General features: G+C 46.1%; 1 protein-coding gene across 1 annotated transcript in view; it reads right to left on the reverse strand.

The window, feature by feature from the left end:
* Window positions 1-5,955, reverse strand: part of MYLK (myosin light chain kinase) — a 389,516-nt gene that overhangs the window by 353,155 nt on the left and 30,406 nt on the right. The gene's annotated exons all lie outside the window — the stretch shown is intronic.

Below are 5,955 nucleotides of genomic sequence, written 5' to 3' on the forward strand. Positions count from 1 at the left end.
TCGCCTCTGCCCGCCCTTTCCCTCAGCCCGGGGCTAGCCCTGAGGGGGCGGGGCCAGCCCTGAGGGGGGCGGGGCGGGGCCTCGGCTCTGCCCACCCTTTCCCTCAGCCCTGAGAGGATGGGGGTGGGGCCTGGCCGGGGGGCGGAGCTTCAGCTCTTCCCGCCCTTTCTCGGTCCTGAGAGAGGGGTGGGAGTCAGCCCTGAGGGGGTTCAGAGGCTGGTGTGTCAGGGGGTTGGAGGGGCCCCCTTCCACCCGCTTCTCTATGCAGCAAAGTCTGTCAGGATGGGACATCCGCGGGGTGGCTCTGAATCCCCTCGGGGAGGTGTAGGCCCGGTCATGGCAGACTCTTTGCAGATGGTTTCTGACATTGTTACCAACAATTTCGCGGTGAAGCGCTGGTGGACCAACTTTGCGGACAAAGGGGGAAACTTGAAGACCATCCATAGCCGCAGCCTGACGTTTTAGACAGCGTGGCGAGTTTGGAGGATCGAAACCAGATGAAGTTTGAGAAATGCCAAGTGCTGCAACGTCCGAGACGGCTGCAGGCCTGGCGGCACTAGCCACCACAAATCCTTCGACCCCAGCTGACTTGGGCAGGGGGCTGGACCCGGTCATCATCTGAGGTCTCTTCCAGCCCTGTGAAATCTGTGAACGAAAGGGACCTGGGGGTAATAATGGGGCCAACTATGCACACGAGCTGGCAGTGCGCTGCTGGAGCTAGCAGGGCAAATAATACCCTGGCGTGCATCACTCGATGCATCTCAAAACCCAGGAGGTGATTCTTCCGCTTTACTTGGCAGTGGTGAGATGCCGCTGGAGGGCTGCATCCAGTCCTGGGTGCCGCGCTTCAACAGGGACGTGGAAAAGCTCGAGAGAGTCCACTCATATGATCAGAGCCATGCAAGGAAAGGCTGAGGAACTTGGGTCTCTTCAGCCTAAAAAAGAGAAAGTTGAGAGGAGACTTTCAACTAACCGCTGGTCAGCTGCTGGTAGCAGCTCACCACTAGGTCAGGGGAGTACATAAAGGGCTCGGCGAACAACTTCGCCAGGACACCCGCAGGGAAAACCAGGAGGAATGGTCACAAATTCCTGGAAGACTGTTTCTGGCTCAACATTAGGAAAAACGTCTTCACGACTAGGGTGTCCAGATTGTGGAATAAGCTCCCTCCAGCGGTGGTGCAATCGCCTACCCTGGACATCTTCAAGAGGAGAGCGGACGGTCACCTCGCTGGGGTCTCCTGACCCCAGTTAGCTTTCCTGCCTGGTGCAGGGGGCTGGACCCGATGATCTTCTGAGGTCCCTTCCAGCCTCTTACAATCTATGAATCCATACCTATGTTATGCTAATATTGGCTCTTAATTTTGAGAGGAAAAAAAACAAGAGATGAAGAGGAAATGCTGAGGAAGACTTGCCTCCCCAGAAGTGTACTTGTGTGCTCCGATACAAATCAGTCTAGGCTACAAATCTGCTTTTCTCCCTGGCTTTCTTTAAATGCTGCCAGACTCGCACACAATTGCACAAAAATTAGTCTTGGAAAGCAACAAGCCCCCAAATCTGTGTGTGATTTCTGAGTGATGTCAACAAAAGGGATTTAAGCCCTCCCTGTTGTAATCCTGGAATTAATTTGGCCTGAGAAGTGCAGCACTGAGCATCTTTTACAAGAGGGCAGTGTTGGATATGGATTTTTACTGGTACTTCATTTCTCCCTCTCAAGTGTAAGTTTGCTGGCAAGTAACAGAACTACCCTGTAAACAGTGCTAGCCAAACTTTTGGCTCTCTCTACTGGATTTGGTTTTAAAAGAGATTTGACTGTGTGTACTTGTCTGAGGAAGTGGTCTGTAACGTGTAAAGGATGTGGCAGTAATACCTATATTATTCTCCCACACACTAAGTGGTCTTAGCATCAAGAACACAAAACACTTCTTCATACATATGATACGTAGGAAATATCTATCAGATTAGAAAAACCTAGGAAGGCAACATTTCCAGTCATAGGTCACTAAAGCAAGGCTCCTTGGCTTTCTTCTCAGAAGGTCAGAGCACTTGCAGGTCCTGCTGACTGCAGCAAAATTCTTTCCTAAGATTTACTTTTTTATATAACAATGTTTGAGTTTAGGAGCATTTAAAAAAAAAAAAAAAAAGGCCATGAAGAAAATAAGATTTATGGCCTGAAGCAAATAAGAAGAGAAGGCAGCTATTAGTTAGCTTGCATCACAGATAGTCACATGCCAGAGAGAACCAGTGCTAAACATACAATAAACTGGTTAACTTGGCACTCCAAGGGGAATGCAGTTAATGGTGAATTAGCCCATAATGACTAATCATCAGGATTTGATAACAGCAAAGGAGAGTGCTGGCAGGGAACTGGAACAATGGTGAATTAAACCATAGATGTGAATTACCTCTGGTGAATTAAACAAACTGTTCTGTACTTGCTCTGGTAAGTGAACGCAGCCTGTGTGTTATTCATATCCTTAGTTCTCTGAACAAAGCCTGCTCATCAAGCTGTCTAGCCTGTTGCATAGGTATGCATATCTGTTTCTACCTGGGGCCCAGCAAATCCAGATGTCTACCCCCTCAGAGTGCTGTGGATGGAGTTTTTGATTGTAGCTTTGTGGGTCTAAGAACACAGGCAGGCAAGGTTCTTTGGGCAGATGTGATATCTTTTGTTAGACCAACTGAGCAGTTGGAAAAAAAAAAGTTCTTTGCAAGCTTTCAGGCACAAGCACCCTTCTTCAGGCACAGGGAGACTCCTCTGTTGTTCTGAGGTTGCCGAGGATAGAGTGCAGGGTTCTAGTAAGAGTAGACCCATTCTTTGGCTATTTTGAATCCTCATCTGGAAGCAAGAGCACAGCAATGCAGATCCCAGACTCCACAATCTCCAGAGTATTGGCACACAACAGCTGCTCAGGCAGAAAGGGTATCCACACATCTACAGGAAGAAGAAACAGCACCTCTCCCTTGTCCACACAGCCACTTATTTAGCCCAAGAAAGGGAGACTCTCAACCTTCTCATCCACCCTTACAGAGCTGGGCATAAGTTTGCCCCTTACTCCCTTAGTGTTCATCTTGCATCAGCTGATCAATCGCTTTCATGGCAGGACTCTGGGGAGGAAGCCTCCCTTTGCTCAACCCATTTCACCAGGTGCAAACACTGCTCTGTCCCCTCTCATGCTTCTCCGATTCCTGAGTTGCAGCTGTTTTTCCTCAGGAAGGACAAGTTCATGTAAGCATAGCACAACACAACTTTTGGTGCTCCCCTCTCCAAAGGCACCAGGAAACCATGAAGCAATTTCCCTGCCATGGCTCAAGCCTAGGGATAAAAAGGGATGCGATTCAAAGTTCTTCCTTCTGGGGGTGCCAAAAGGAGCCTCTGCTCCCAGCAGATTATGCAGCAGTTCAGAACGTGATCATACATGCTCTGCTAAGCCTCTCAAGCTTGGCTCTGCTTCAGTGGGTTTTAGGTATACGGGGGTCAGAGATGGATCCAGGCAAAAATACAGTAGACATGTCCTGGCATAAAGCTCTCATAATTGTGAGGCAACAGTAGCATAATCAATGCAGTCATTAAAAAGATGCATCTAGCCCTCACGATTGCAAGAACAATAAAAAAAAAAGACGCAAGTGAAACGGCTGAAGCAGCATCTACCTCCGGCCAAGAGAGGAGCACTAGTTAGTTACTAGAGAGAGGGTGAAAGCCACTTAGCCCCATAACCAGCAGTACTTGCTGGGCTCCACGGAGGTATCCCTGTGGCCCTTCTGATTTCACAGGTTAGATTGTGAGGGGAAAACTAGTGGCATCTTCCTTCCCCGTCTTTCTGTTGGCCACTGGAACTGGTTCTTATCAGAAGAGAAAGTAAGATGAACCTTTCCCAGCATTGGTGCTGGCCCCATATTTCTCTATGTTCCCATCTTATGGTCTCTCAGAGCCCCTGCTGGATTCATGCATCTTCTAGCTTGGGTGGTGAAAAGTACCCCAAGAGGTACTGGAAATAAATATTGCTTCTCTTTCTGGCTTTAATAACTCAGGTTGTGCCTGTGAAAATGAATTTTCAAATATATGTAATTAATAGTGCCTGGTAGAGTAATTCTCTACTGCTCTTAACTCTTTTCTTGAGCTTTTTTAATTGTAAACATCTTGCATGCGGCTGCTCTAGGGAGATATTTAGGAAACAGCGGTTGGATGGATTTAAAAGTTGTCAAAGCATGTTGACCTAATACTTATATTTCTGCAACATATGAGCTATGGATCGTAACCAGCACATCCCTTGGAGAGCTCACACAGCTTCTGTAGAGCAAGGCTTGGGAAACAAGAAAGCTGAAGTTACCCAACAGAAGTCTTTGGGAAAATTCATGATTGAAGTTGAATGGTAAAGGCCGCAGGTCAAATGATTATCAGGTGATTAGGAGGAGCGTAAGGAAGGAGTGCTGCAGCAAGTGTAGCACTGCGGAAGGGGAAGGTGAAGTGTTTTCCGTATACCGGTGTGGGATGCTTTTGCAGAACCTTCTAGACTCCTTTGTTGGTACGATTGCAGCAATACCTAGATGCATGTACTCAGGGACAGTGGGACTGCAATATTCTCTCCCTTCTACATGAACATCTGCTCTGGAAGATATTGAGGAATATGATTATTTCTTGGTATAGCCAATGATTAGAGTTGGGAAAGTATGGTAAAAATCCATCAGGCAACAAGCTATCTATAAAACTTTGTGCTCAGGGTTAAAAAAAAAAAAAAATGCATTTGTTCAGGCACTAGAGCCGACGGGGTGGGATCACTCCAGTGAGTACAAGTACCTAAGCCAGACCTTAAACCTGTAGTTAAAAAAAGCAAAGCAAGTTTGAGCTTTTGGAGCTATAAAGCTAATCTTCCAAAAGAGAAGTGATGCAGTACTGTCTTCTTCAATCAGCCAATAGCCTGTTAATAACTTTGCCAAGAAGTCTATTAGTTTCATATTGCTGTTTTTCAGTATTGGAGATGATGCCAGGAGAAGGGGACCAAAGAGAAGGATGGAAGAATGGGTGGAGTGTAGAGAGGCTTCTTTCTCCCCTTTGCAACTAGAAGGGCTCTGGGAGAAGATATCATTGCTGCTGCCTGCAGCAGGTAGGAGGTTTCAAAGTAGTGTGAAGAGGCAGGAAGTGGCATCAGACCTACACTCTACACAAAACCTTAATAGTAATCTCCACAAAACTTCAGACTTGCACTTTTCATTCAAAAACCACTTAGGTGAACTCAGTATTAGGGCAGAATATGAGGTTACTGTTTTGATGAAGGTTGATGAAGTAAGGGGTCCTTTGGGCCAGGTACAGACATTGCACTTTTACTGGTATCAGTGATCAGAAACCAGTCTATTCCCGTAACAGAATAGAAGTTTGACATACAGATTGGTTTAGAAATGGTGGAACCCGGTCGAAGATTTGGTCCCCCACACCGAAGGGTGAACATGTGTTTTGTTTGCTACTGATCTAAAATACACTGCCTACAGAAAACCATGCAACTTCGATCAATTCTGCCGCAGGCTTTTTGAATGTCTGTACCTAGCCCTAGTGTACAAGTATTGTAAAACATTTCTTAAAATGGTTTGTGAGCTCTCTATAGCACTGTGTTCTACATTTTGGAAAACAACCAGAGAACCGTGGCCATGCCTTGTGTTTTTTGTACGTCTACCAAATGTAATTCTTGAGACTATAACCTTGATTGGTTCAGTGAAATCTAAGCTCTGGAGGCAACAGAAATTCTGTTTTGCAGAGGATTTTGAAACTGAAGTTCATTTGCATTCCTATTTAGAACAAAACCACACAATATTGCATTTCTTCACGAAAGAAAACTGAATTTAATATTATTTTGGATCAATCATTTGGATAAAACTTACCCTCTTGTTAAAAAAAAAAAAAGTATGTGAAAATTGTCACAACCCAAGGGTGTGATTTTGTTTGTGTGCGCTTCGGCACTGCTA

The sequence above is a fragment of the Alligator sinensis genome, unplaced genomic scaffold (assembly GCF_000455745.1).
Source record: "Alligator sinensis unplaced genomic scaffold, ASM45574v1 scaffold1226_1, whole genome shotgun sequence".
Classification (NCBI taxonomy): Eukaryota; Metazoa; Chordata; order Crocodylia; family Alligatoridae; genus Alligator; species Alligator sinensis.